Below are 14,209 nucleotides of genomic sequence, written 5' to 3'. Positions count from 1 at the left end.
CGTGTTTCAAAAGAAAAACACCAATTGCTTGGGCTCGTCCGGGATTTGAACCCGGGACCTCTCGCACCCAAAGCGAGAATCATACCCCTAGACCAACAAGCCATTACGTTAGTTGGGTTTTAGGAAAAAAATTACCAGACTAACGCGCCAGACAGCGTTTGTGTTCTCAAAATAGAAACAAAGTTTTCGTTTTGAAGTGAGGATTTTAAATTTCCTCAATAGGATCTGTTTTTCCAATATCATTTTCATTGTATGGGTAAATTAACAGTTGAGGTTTATGTACGATGGTGATAAATCATATTGACAGTTGTCAAAGTTGAGTCTGTTTCTGGTCAAATTGCTGGGGAAGACTTAAAATGTCCATTCATTTCTTAATTGTTTATGAGGGCTTTGTTGGTTTAGGAGAAATTTGTGGTTCAAATATATGTTGGAAAAGCACATGAAGGATTCAACTTTCTTTCTCATATTCTGCATGCTATCACCATGTTGAAAATAAAGTAAAGATGTGCAGAGGAGAAATTAATTATAAATAGTCTTGTGCAAAATAATGTTTGGGGAGGTTGGCCTGGTTCCATAACTTGAATCCACAGCCGAACGTAACGACTGCCTTAAATTTACCTTCACAGTTTTATTCATCGATACATTCAGGCGTGTACTGGAAGGAATTTGATTCAAACCTACCCTCTCCAACACATATTTGCACATGTCTAAGTATGAATAAAAATAGAATTCCGTATGTCAAAACATATATTTTTTTCCCCTTTGTTTGTTGTTAACAAAGATTTTGCAGTCTTAAGAAAGACTTTGCATTCTTAAAAGCGTCATCTGAGCAGTTAGGACTTGCATTAATGACTTACGATAAACCATTGATTTTAAATGGTTGATAATGAAAACAACACATTTTTTATCATTTCTCTCATACAATTCTAAGTAAAAGCTAAACTTGTATTAATATAAGATGTTAGCTTTGAAAGGTGATATCAGAAGCACCAGGAAATATATATATTGATGGTGGCATGCCAACATCTTCTCTGTGGAGCACTTGAAGGGTTTTGCTACAAATGATTTTTGCTGACTATATTAAACACAGTTGGAAGCTACGTGTTTCAAAAGAAAAACACCAATTGCTTGGGCTCGTCCAGGATTTGAACCCGGGACCTCTCGCACCCAAAGCGAGAATCATACCCCTAGACCAACGAGCCATTACATTAGTTGGGTTTTAGGAAAAAAATTGCCAGACTAACGCACCAGACAGCGTTTGTGTTCTCAAAATAGAAACAAAGTTTTCGTTTTGAAGTGAGGATTTTAAATTTCCTCAATAGGATCTGTTTTTCCAATATCATTTTCATTGTATGGGTAAATTAACAGTTGAGGTTTATGTACGATGGTGATAAATCATATTGACAGTTGTCAAAGTTGAGTCTGTTTCTGGTCAAATTGCTGGGGAAGACTTAAAATGTCCATTCATTTCTTAATTGTTTATGAGGGCTTTGTTGGTTTAGGAGAAGTTTGTGGTTCAAATATATGTTGGAAAAGCACATGAAGGATTCAACTTTCTTTCTCATATTCTGCATGCTATCACCATGTTGAAAATAAAGTAAAGATGTGCATAGGAGAAATTAATTATAAATAGTCTTGTGCAAAATAATGTTTGGGGAGGATGGCCTGGTTCCATAACTTGAATCCACAGCCGAACGTAACGACTGCCTTAAATTTACCTTTCAGTTTTATTCATCGATACATTCAGGCGTGTACTGGAAGGAATTTGATTCAAACCTACCCTCTCCAACACATATTTGCACATGTCTAAGTATGAATAAAAATAGAATTCCGTATGTCAAAACATATATTTTTTTCCCCTTTGTTTGTTGTTAACAAAGATTTTGCAGTCTTAAGAAAGACTTTGCAGTCTTAAAAGCGTCATCTGAGCAGTTAGGACTTGCATTAATGACTTACGATAAACCATTGATTTTAAATGGTTGATAATGAAAACAACACATTTTTTATGATTTCTCTCATACAATTCTAAGTAAAAGCTAAACTTGTATTAATATAAGATGTTAGCTTTGAAAGGTGATATCAGAAGCACCAGGAAATATATATATTGATGGTGGCATGCCAACATCTTCTCTGTGGAGCACTTGAAGGGTTTTGCTACAAATGATTTTTGCTGACTATATTAAACACAGTTGGAAGCTACGTGTTTCAAAAGAAAAACACCAATTGCTTGGGCTCGTCCGGGATTTGAACCCGGGACCTCTCGCACCCAAAGCGAGAATCATACCCCTAGACCAACAAGCCATTACATTAGTTGGGTTTTAGGAAAAAAATTGCCAGACTAACGCGCCAGACAGCGTTTGTGTTCTCAAAATAGAAACAAAGTTTTCGTTTTGAAGTGAGGATTTTAAATTTCCTCAATAGGATCTGTTTTTCCAATATCATTTTCATTGTATGGGTAAATTAACAGTTGAAGTTTATGTACGATGGTGATAAATCATATTGACAGTTGTCAAAGTTGAGTCTGTTTCTGGTCAAATTGCTGGGGAAGACTTAAAATGTCCATTCATTTCTTAATTGTTTATGAGGGCTTTGTTGGTTTAGGAGAAGTTTGTGGTTCAAATATATGTTGGAAAAGCACATGAAGGATTCAACTTTCTTTCTCATATTCTGCATGCTATCACCATGTTGAAAATAAAGTAAAGATGTGCAGAGGAGAAATTAATTATAAATAGTCTTGTGCAAAATAATGTTTGGGGAGGTTGGCCTGGTTCCATAACTTGAATCCACAGCCGAACGTAACGACTGCCTTAAATTTACCTTCACAGTTTTATTCATCGATACATTCAGGCGTGTGCTGGAAGGAATTTGATTCAAACCTACCCTCTCCAACACATATTTGCACATGTCTAAGTATGAATAAAAATAGAATTCCGTATGTCAAAACATATATTTTTTTCCCCTTTGTTTGTTGTTAACAAAGATTTTGCAGTCTTAAGAAAGACTTTGCAGTCTTAAAAGCGTCATCTGAGCAGTTAGGACTTGCATTAATGACTTACGATAAACCATTGATTTTAAATGGTTGATAATGAAAACAACACATTTTTTATGATTTCTCTCATACAATTCTAAGTAAAAGCTAAACTTGTATTAATATAAGATGTTAGCTTTGAAAGGTGATATCAGAAGCACCAGGAAATATATATATTGATGGTGGCATGCCAACATCTTCTCTGTGGAGCACTTGAAGGGTTTTGCTACAAATGATTTTTGCTGACTATATTAAACACAGTTGGAAGCTACGTGTTTCAAAAGAAAAACACCAATTGCTTGGGCTCGTCCGGGATTTGAACCCGGGACCTCTCGCACCCAAAGCGAGAATCATACCCCTAGACCAACGAGCCATTACATTAGTTGGGTTTTAGGAAAAAAATTACCAGACTAACGCGCCAGACAGCGTTTGTGTTCTCAAAATAGAAACAAAGTTTTCGTTTTGAAGTGAGGATTTTAAATTTCCTCAATAGGATCTGTTTTTCCAATATCATTTTCATTGTATGGGTAAATTAACAGTTGAGGTTTATGTACGATGGTGATAAATCATATTGACAGTTGTCAAAGTTGAGTCTGTTTCTGGTCAAATTGCTGGGGAAGACTTAAAATGTCCATTCATTTCTTAATTGTTTATGAGGGCTTTGTTGGTTTAGGAGAAATTTGTGGTTCAAATATATGTTGGAAAAGCACATGAAGGATTCAACTTTCTTTCTCATATTCTGCATGCTATCACCATGTTGAAAATAAAGTAAAGATGTGCATAGGAGAAATTAATTATAAATAGTCTTGTGCAAAATAATGTTTGGGGAGGATGGCCTGGTTCCATAACTTGAATCCACAGCCGAACGTAACGACTGCCTTAAATTTACCTTCACAGTTTTATTCATCGATACATTCAGGCGTGTACTGGAAGGAATTTGATTCAAACCTACCCTCTCCAACACATATTTGCACATGTCTAAGTATGAATAAAAATAGAATTCCGTATGTCAAAACATATATTTTTTTCCCCTTTGTTTGTTGTTAACAAAGATTTTGCAGTCTTAAGAAAGACTTTGCAGTCTTAAAAGCGTCATCTGAGCAGTTAGGACTTGCATTAATGACTTACGATAAACCATTGATTTTAAATGGTTGATAATGAAAACAACACATTTTTTATGATTTCTCTCATACAATTCTAAGTAAAAGCTAAACTTGTATTAATATAAGATGTTAGCTTTGAAAGGTGATATCAGAAGCACCAGGAAATATATATATTGATGGTGGCATGCCAACATCTTCTCTGTGGAGCACTTGAAGGGTTTTGCTACAAATGATTTTTGCTGACTATATTAAACACAGTTGGAAGCTACGTGTTTCAAAAGAAAAACACCAATTGCTTGGGCTCGTCCGGGATTTGAACCCGGGACCTCTCGCACCCAAAGCGAGAATCATACCCCTAGACCAACGAGCCATTACATTAGTTGGGCTTTAGGAAAAAAATTGCCAGACTAACGCGCCAGACAGCGTTTGTGTTCTCAAAATAGAAACAAAGTTTTCGTTTTGAAGTGAGGATTTTAAATTTCCTCAATAGGATCTGTTTTTCCAATATCATTTTCATTGTATGGGTAAATTAACAGTTGAAGTTTATGTACGATGGTGATAAATCATATTGACAGTTGTCAAAGTTGAGTCTGTTTCTGGTCAAATTGCTGGGGAAGACTTAAAATGTCCATTCATTTCTTAATTGTTTATGAGGGCTTTGTTGGTTTAGGAGAAGTTTGTGGTTCAAATATATGTTGGAAAAGCACATGAAGGATTCAACTTTCTTTCTCATATTCTGCATGCTATCACCATGTTGAAAATAAAGTAAAGATGTGCATAGGAGAAATTAATTATAAATAGTCTTGTGCAAAATAATGTTTGGGGAGGATGGCCTGGTTCCATAACTTGAATCCACAGCCGAACGTAACGACTGCCTTAAATTTACCTTCACAGTTTTATTCATCGATACATTCAGGCGTGTACTGGAAGGAATTTGATTCAAACCTACCCTCTCCAACACATATTTGCACATGTCTAAGTATGAATAAAAATAGAATTCCGTATGTCAAAACATATATTTTTTTCCCCTTTGTTTGTTGTTAACAAAGATTTTGCAGTCTTAAGAAAGACTTTGCAGTCTTAAAAGCGTCATCTGAGCAGTTAGGACTTGCATTAATGACTTACGATAAACCATTGATTTTAAATGGTTGATAATGAAAACAACACATTTTTTATGATTTCTCTCATACAATTCTAAGTAAAAGCTAAACTTGTATTAATATAAGATGTTAGCTTTGAAAGGTGATATCAGAAGCACCAGGAAATATATATATTGATGGTGGCATGCCAACATCTTCTCTGTGGAGCACTTGAAGGGTTTTGCTACAAATGATTTTTGCTGACTATATTAAACACAGTTGGAAGCTACGTGTTTCAAAAGAAAAACACCAATTGCTTGGGCTCGTCCGGGATTTGAACCCGGGACCTCTCGCACCCAAAGCGAGAATCATACCCCTAGACCAACGAGCCATTACATTAGTTGGGTTTTAGGAAAAAAATTGCCAGACTAACGCGCCAGACAGCGTTTGTGTTCTCAAAATAGAAACAAAGTTTTCGTTTTGAAGTGAGGATTTTAAATTTCCTCAATAGGATCTGTTTTTCCAATATCATTTTCATTGTATGGGTAAATTAACAGTTGAAGTTTATGTACGATGGTGATAAATCATATTGACAGTTGTCAAAGTTGAGTCTGTTTCTGGTCAAATTGCTGGGGAAGACTTAAAATGTCCATTCATTTCTTAATTGTTTATGAGGGCTTTGTTGGTTTAGGAGAAGTTTGTGGTTCAAATATATGTTGGAAAAGCACATGAAGGATTCAACTTTCTTTCTCATATTCTGCATGCTATCACCATGTTGAAAATAAAGTAAAGATGTGCAGAGGAGAAATTAATTATAAATAGTCTTGTGCAAAATAATGTTTGGGGAGGTTGGCCTGGTTCCATAACTTGAATCCACAGCCGAACGTAACGACTGCCTTAAATTTACCTTCACAGTTTTATTCATCGATACATTCAGGCGTGTACTGGAAGGAATTTGATTCAAACCTACCCTCTCCAACACATATTTGCACATGTCTAAGTATGAATAAAAATAGAATTCCGTATGTCAAAACATATATTTTTTTCCCCTTTGTTTGTTGTTAACAAAGATTTTGCAGTCTTAAGAAAGACTTTGCAGTCTTAAAAGCGTCATCTGAGCAGTTAGGACTTGCATTAATGACTTACGATAAACCATTGATTTTAAATGGTTGATAATGAAAACAACACATTTTTTATGATTTCTCTCATACAATTCTAAGTAAAAGCTAAACTTGTATTAATATAAGATGTTAGCTTTGAAAGGTGATATCAGAAGCACCAGGAAATATATATATTGATGGTGGCATGCCAACATCTTCTCTGTGGAGCACTTGAAGGGTTTTGCTACAAATGATTTTTGCTGACTATATTAAACACAGTTGGAAGCTACGTGTTTCAAAACAAAAACACCAATTGCTTGGGCTCGTCCGGGATTTGAACCCGGGACCTCTCGCACCCAAAGCGAGAATCATACCCCTAGACCAACGAGCCATTACATTAGTTGGGTTTTAGGAAAAAAATTACCAGACTAACGCGCCAGACAGCGTTTGTGTTCTCAAAATAGAAACAAAGTTTTCGTTTTGAAGTGAGGATTTTAAATTTCCTCAATAGGATCTGTTTTTCCAATATCATTTTCATTGTATGGGTAAATTAACAGTTGAGGTTTATGTACGATGGTGATAAATCATATTGACAGTTGTCAAAGTTGAGTCTGTTTCTGGTCAAATTGCTGGGGAAGACTTAAAATGTCCATTCATTTCTTAATTGTTTATGAGGGCTTTGTTGGTTTAGGAGAAATTTGTGGTTCAAATATATGTTGGAAAAGCACATGAAGGATTCAACTTTCTTTCTCATATTCTGCATGCTATCACCATGTTGAAAATAAAGTAAAGATGTGCATAGGAGAAATTAATTATAAATAGTCTTGTGCAAAATAATGTTTGGGGAGGATGGCCTGGTTCCATAACTTGAATCCACAGCCGAACGTAACGACTGCCTTAAATTTACCTTCACAGTTTTATTCATCGATACATTCAGGCGTGTACTGGAAGGAATTTGATTCAAACCTACCCTCTCCAACACATATTTGCACATGTCTAAGTATGAATAAAAATAGAATTCTGTATGTCAAAACATATATTTTTTTCCCCTTTGTTTGTTGTTAACAAAGATTTTGCAGTCTTAAGAAAGACTTTGCAGTCTTAAAAGCGTCATCTGAGCAGTTAGGACTTGCATTAATGACTTACGATAAACCATTGATTTTAAATGGTTGATAATGAAAACAACACATTTTTTATGATTTCTCTCATACAATTCTAAGTAAAAGCTAAACTTGTATTAATATAAGATGTTAGCTTTGAAAGGTGATATCAGAAGCACCAGGAAATATATATATTGATGGTGGCATGCCAACATCTTCTCTGTGGAGCACTTGAAGGGTTTTGCTACAAATGATTTTTGCTGACTATATTAAACACAGTTGGAAGCTACGTGTTTCAAAACAAAAACACCAATTGCTTGAGCTCGTCCGGGATTTGAACCCGGGACCTCTCGCACCCAAAGCGAGAATCATACCCCTAGACCAACGAGCCATTACATTAGTTGGGTTTTAGGAAAAAAATTACCAGACTAACGCGCCAGACAGCGTTTGTGTTCTCAAAATAGAAACAAAGTTTTCGTTTTGAAGTGAGGATTTTAAATTTCCTCAATAGGATCTGTTTTTCCAATATCATTTTCATTGTATGGGTAAATTAACAGTTGAGGTTTATGTACGATGGTGATAAATCATATTGACAGTTGTCAAAGTTGAGTCTGTTTCTGGTCAAATTGCTGGGGAAGACTTAAAATGTCCATTCATTTCTTAATTGTTTATGAGGGCTTTGTTGGTTTAGGAGAAATTTGTGGTTCAAATATATGTTGGAAAAGCACATGAAGGATTCAACTTTCTTTCTCATATTCTGCATGCTATCACCATGTTGAAAATAAAGTAAAGATGTGCATAGGAGAAATTAATTATAAATAGTCTTGTGCAAAATAATGTTTGGGGAGGATGGCCTGGTTCCATAACTTGAATCCACAGCCGAACGTAACGACTGCCTTGAATTTACCTTTACAGTTTTATTCATCGATACATTCAGGCGTGTACTGGAAGGAATTTGATTCAAACCTACCCTCTCCAACACATATTTGCACATGTCTAAGTATGAATAAAAATAGAATTCCGTATGTCAAAACATATATTTTTTTCCCCTTTGTTTGTTGTTAACAAAGATTTTGCAGTCTTAAGAAAGACTTTGCAGTCTTAAAAGCGTCATCTGAGCAGTTAGGACTTGCATTAATGACTTACGATAAACCATTGATTTTAAATGGTTGATAATGAAAACAACACATTTTTTATGATTTCTCTCATACAATTCTAAGTAAAAGCTAAACTTGTATTAATATAAGATGTTAGCTTTGAAAGGTGATATCAGAAGCACCAGGAAATATATATATTGATGGTGGCATGCCAACATCTTCTCTGTGGAGCACTTGAAGGGTTTTGCTACAAATGATTTTTGCTGACTATATTAAACACAGTTGGAAGCTACGTGTTTCAAAAGAAAAACACCAATTGCTTGGGCTCGTCCGGGATTTGAACCCGGGACCTCTCGCACCCAAAGCGAGAATCATACCCCTAGACCAACGAGCCATTACATTAGTTGGGTTTTAGGAAAAAAATTACCAGACTAACGCGCCAGACAGCGTTTGTGTTCTCAAAATAGAAACAAAGTTTTCGTTTTGAAGTGAGGATTTTAAATTTCCTCAATAGGATCTGTTTTTCCAATATCATTTTCATTGTATGGGTAAATTAACAGTTGAGGTTTATGTACGATGGTGATAAATCATATTGACAGTTGTCAAAGTTGAGTCTGTTTCTGGTCAAATTGCTGGGGAAGACTTAAAATGTCCATTCATTTCTTAATTGTTTATGAGGGCTTTGTTGGTTTAGGAGAAATTTGTGGTTCAAATATATGTTGGAAAAGCACATGAAGGATTCAACTTTCTTTCTCATATTCTGCATGCTATCACCATGTTGAAAATAAAGTAAAGATGTGCATAGGAGAAATTAATTATAAATAGTCTTGTGCAAAATAATGTTTGGGGAGGATGGCCTGGTTCCATAACTTGAATCCACAGCCGAACGTAACGACTGCCTTAAATTTACCTTCACAGTTTTATTCATCGATACATTCAGGCGTGTACTGGAAGGAATTTGATTCAAACCTACCCTCTCCAACACATATTTGCACATGTCTAAGTATGAATAAAAATAGAATTCTGTATGTCAAAACATATATTTTTTTCCCCTTTGTTTGTTGTTAACAAAGATTTTGCAGTCTTAAGAAAGACTTTGCAGTCTTAAAAGCGTCATCTGAGCAGTTAGGACTTGCATTAATGACTTACGATAAACCATTGATTTTAAATGGTTGATAATGAAAACAACACATTTTTTATGATTTCTCTCATACAATTCTAAGTAAAAGCTAAACTTGTATTAATATAAGATGTTAGCTTTGAAAGGTGATATCAGAAGCACCAGGAAATATATATATTGATGGTGGCATGCCAACATCTTCTCTGTGGAGCACTTGAAGGGTTTTGCTACAAATGATTTTTGCTGACTATATTAAACACAGTTGGAAGCTACGTGTTTCAAAACAAAAACACCAATTGCTTGAGCTCGTCCGGGATTTGAACCCGGGACCTCTCGCACCCAAAGCGAGAATCATACCCCTAGACCAACGAGCCATTACATTAGTTGGGTTTTAGGAAAAAAATTACCAGACTAACGCGCCAGACAGCGTTTGTGTTCTCAAAATAGAAACAAAGTTTTCGTTTTGAAGTGAGGATTTTAAATTTCCTCAATAGGATCTGTTTTTCCAATATCATTTTCATTGTATGGGTAAATTAACAGTTGAGGTTTATGTACGATGGTGATAAATCATATTGACAGTTGTCAAAGTTGAGTCTGTTTCTGGTCAAATTGCTGGGGAAGACTTAAAATGTCCATTCATTTCTTAATTGTTTATGAGGGCTTTGTTGGTTTAGGAGAAATTTGTGGTTCAAATATATGTTGGAAAAGCACATGAAGGATTCAACTTTCTTTCTCATATTCTGCATGCTATCACCATGTTGAAAATAAAGTAAAGATGTGCATAGGAGAAATTAATTATAAATAGTCTTGTGCAAAATAATGTTTGGGGAGGATGGCCTGGTTCCATAACTTGAATCCACAGCCGAACGTAACGACTGCCTTGAATTTACCTTTACAGTTTTATTCATCGATACATTCAGGCGTGTACTGGAAGGAATTTGATTCAAACCTACCCTCTCCAACACATATTTGCACATGTCTAAGTATGAATAAAAATAGAATTCCGTATGTCAAAACATATATTTTTTTCCCCTTTGTTTGTTGTTAACAAAGATTTTGCAGTCTTAAGAAAGACTTTGCAGTCTTAAAAGCGTCATCTGAGCAGTTAGGACTTGCATTAATGACTTACGATAAACCATTGATTTTAAATGGTTGATAATGAAAACAACACATTTTTTATGATTTCTCTCATACAATTCTAAGTAAAAGCTAAACTTGTATTAATATAAGATGTTAGCTTTGAAAGGTGATATCAGAAGCACCAGGAAATATATATATTGATGGTGGCATGCCAACATCTTCTCTGTGGAGCACTTGAAGGGTTTTGCTACAAATGATTTTTGCTGACTATATTAAACACAGTTGGAAGCTACGTGTTTCAAAAGAAAAACACCAATTGCTTGGGCTCGTCCGGGATTTGAACCCGGGACCTCTCGCACCCAAAGCGAGAATCATACCCCTAGACCAACAAGCCATTACGTTAGTTGGGTTTTAGGAAAAAAATTACCAGACTAACGCGCCAGACAGCGTTTGTGTTCTCAAAATAGAAACAAAGTTTTCGTTTTGAAGTGAGGATTTTAAATTTCCTCAATAGGATCTGTTTTTCCAATATCATTTTCATTGTATGGATAAATTAACAGTTGAGGTTTTTGTACGATGGTGATAAATCATATTGACAGTTGTCAAAGTTGAGTCTGTTTCTGGTCAAATTGCTGGGGAAGACTTAAAATGTCCATTCATTTCTTAATTGTTTATGAGGGCTTTGTTGGTTTAGGAGAAATTTGTGGTTCAAATATATGTTGGAAAAGCACATGAAGGATTCAACTTTCTTTCTCATATTCTGCATGCTATCACCATGTTGAAAATAAAGTAAAGATGTGCAGAGGAGAAATTAATTATAAATAGTCTTGTGCAAAATAATGTTTGGGGAGGTTGGCCTGGTTCCATAACTTGAATCCACAGCCGAACGTAACGACTGCCTTAAATTTACCTTCACAGTTTTATTCATCGATACATTCAGGCGTGTACTGGAAGGAATTTGATTCAAACCTACCCTCTCCAACACATATTTGCACATGTCTAAGTATGAATAAAAATAGAATTCCGTATGTCAAAACATATATTTTTTTCCCCTTTGTTTGTTGTTAACAAAGATTTTGCAGTCTTAAGAAAGACTTTGCATTCTTAAAAGCGTCATCTGAGCAGTTAGGACTTGCATTAATGACTTACGATAAACCATTGATTTTAAATGGTTGATAATGAAAACAACACATTTTTTATCATTTCTCTCATACAATTCTAAGTAAAAGCTAAACTTGTATTAATATAAGATGTTAGCTTTGAAAGGTGATATCAGAAGCACCAGGAAATATATATATTGATGGTGGCATGCCAACATCTTCTCTGTGGAGCACTTGAAGGGTTTTTCTACAAATGATTTTTGCTGACTATATTAAACACAGTTGGAAGCTACGTGTTTCAAAAGAAAAACACCAATTGCTTGGGCTCGTCCGGGATTTGAACCCAGGACCTCTCGCACCCAAAGCGAGAATCATACCCCTAGACCAACGAGCCATTACATTAGTTGGGTTTTAGGAAAAAAATTGCCAGACTAACGCGCCAGACAGCGTTTGTGTTCTCAAAATAGAAACAAAGTTTTCGTTTTGAAGTGAGGATTTTAAATTTCCTCAATAGGATCTGTTTTTCCAATATCATTTTCATTGTATGGGTAAATTAACAGTTGAGGTTTATGTACGATGGTGATAAATCATATTGACAGTTGTCAAAGTTGAGTCTGTTTCTGGTCAAATTGCTGGGGAAGACTTAAAATGTCCATTCATTTCTTAATTGTTTATGAGGGCTTTGTTGGTTTAGGAGAAATTTGTGGTTCAAATATATGTTGGAAAAGCACATGAAGGATTCAACTTTCTTTCTCATATTCTGCATGCTATCACCATGTTGAAAATAAAGTAAAGATGTGCAGAGGAGAAATTAATTATAAATAGTCTTGTGCAAAATAATGTTTGGGGAGGTTGGCCTGGTTCCATAACTTGAATCCACAGCCGAACGTAACGACTGCCTTAAATTTACCTTCACAGTTTTATTCATCGATACATTCAGGCGTGTACTGGAAGGAATTTGATTCAAACCTACCCTCTCCAACACATATTTGCACATGTCTAAGTATGAATAAAAATAGAATTCCGTATGTCAAAACATATATTTTTTTCCCCTTTGTTTGTTGTTAACAAAGATTTTGCAGTCTTAAGAAAGACTTTGCAGTCTTAAAAGCGTCATCTGAGCAGTTAGGACTTGCATTAATGACTTACGATAAACCATTGATTTTAAATGGTTGATAATGAAAACAACACATTTTTTATGATTTCTCTCATACAATTCTAAGTAAAAGCTAAACTTGTATTAATATAAGATGTTAGCTTTGAAAGGTGATATCAGAAGCACCAGGAAATATATATATTGATGGTGGCATGCCAACATCTTCTCTGTGGAGCACTTGAAGGGTTTTGCTACAAATGATTTTTGCTGACTATATTAAACACAGTTGGAAGCTACGTGTTTCAAAAGAAAAACACCAATTGCTTGGGCTCGTCCGGGATTTGAACCCGGGACCTCTCGCACCCAAAGCGAGAATCATACCCCTAGACCAACAAGCCATTACGTTAGTTGGGTTTTAGGAAAAAAATTACCAGACTAACGCGCCAGACAGCGTTTGTGTTCTCAAAATAGAAACAAAGTTTTCGTTTTGAAGTGAGGATTTTAAATTTCCTCAATAGGATCTGTTTTTCCAATATCATTTTCATTGTATGGATAAATTAACAGTTGAGGTTTTTGTACGATGGTGATAAATCATATTGACAGTTGTCAAAGTTGAGTCTGTTTCTGGTCAAATTGCTGGGGAAGACTTAAAATGTCCATTCATTTCTTAATTGTTTATGAGGGCTTTGTTGGTTTAGGAGAAATTTGTGGTTCAAATATATGTTGGAAAAGCACATGAAGGATTCAACTTTCTTTCTCATATTCTGCATGCTATCACCATGTTGAAAATAAAGTAAAGATGTGCAGAGGAGAAATTAATTATAAATAGTCTTGTGCAAAATAATGTTTGGGGAGGTTGGCCTGGTTCCATAACTTGAATCCACAGCCGAACGTAACGACTGCCTTAAATTTACCTTCACAGTTTTATTCATCGATACATTCAGGCGTGTACTGGAAGGAATTTGATTCAAACCTACCCTCTCCAACACATATTTGCACATGTCTAAGTATGAATAAAAATAGAATTCCGTATGTCAAAACATATATTTTTTTCCCCTTTGTTTGTTGTTAACAAAGATTTTGCAGTCTTAAGAAAGACTTTGCAGTCTTAAAAGCGTCATCTGAGCAGTTAGGACTTGCATTAATGACTTACGATAAACCATTGATTTTAAATGGTTGATAATGAAAACAACACATTTTTTATGATTTCTCTCATACAATTCTAAGTAAAAGCTAAACTTGTATTAATATAAGATGTTAGCTTTGAAAGGTGATATCAGAAGCACCAGGAAATATATATATTGAT

General features: G+C 35.2%; 5 non-coding genes across 5 annotated transcripts; all 5 read right to left on the bottom strand.

Annotated features, from left to right (window-relative positions):
• Positions 1–3,329: 3,329 nt before the first annotated feature.
• On the bottom strand, positions 3,330–3,401 carry TRNAP-UGG (transfer RNA proline (anticodon UGG)). Its single transcript has one exon. It is a non-coding gene; the product is annotated as a tRNA-Pro (tRNA).
• A 1,028-nt stretch (positions 3,402–4,429) lies between these two features.
• Positions 4,430–4,501, bottom strand: TRNAP-UGG (transfer RNA proline (anticodon UGG)). Its single transcript has one exon. It is a non-coding gene; the product is annotated as a tRNA-Pro (tRNA).
• Positions 4,502–5,529: 1,028 nt separating this feature from the next.
• TRNAP-UGG (transfer RNA proline (anticodon UGG)) lies at positions 5,530–5,601 on the bottom strand. Its single transcript has one exon. It is a non-coding gene; the product is annotated as a tRNA-Pro (tRNA).
• A 1,028-nt stretch (positions 5,602–6,629) lies between these two features.
• TRNAP-UGG (transfer RNA proline (anticodon UGG)) lies at positions 6,630–6,701 on the bottom strand. The gene has a single exon. It is a non-coding gene; the product is annotated as a tRNA-Pro (tRNA).
• A 2,128-nt stretch (positions 6,702–8,829) lies between these two features.
• On the bottom strand, positions 8,830–8,901 carry TRNAP-UGG (transfer RNA proline (anticodon UGG)). Its single transcript has one exon. It is a non-coding gene; the product is annotated as a tRNA-Pro (tRNA).
• Positions 8,902–14,209: the final 5,308 nt, after the last annotated feature.

This window comes from Pelobates fuscus, chromosome 6 (genome assembly GCF_036172605.1).
Source record: "Pelobates fuscus isolate aPelFus1 chromosome 6, aPelFus1.pri, whole genome shotgun sequence".
Lineage (NCBI taxonomy): Eukaryota > Metazoa > Chordata > Amphibia > Anura > Pelobatidae > Pelobates > Pelobates fuscus.
Note: the sequence above shows the minus strand (reverse complement) of the source record. Positions and strands in the feature narration are given on the sequence as shown.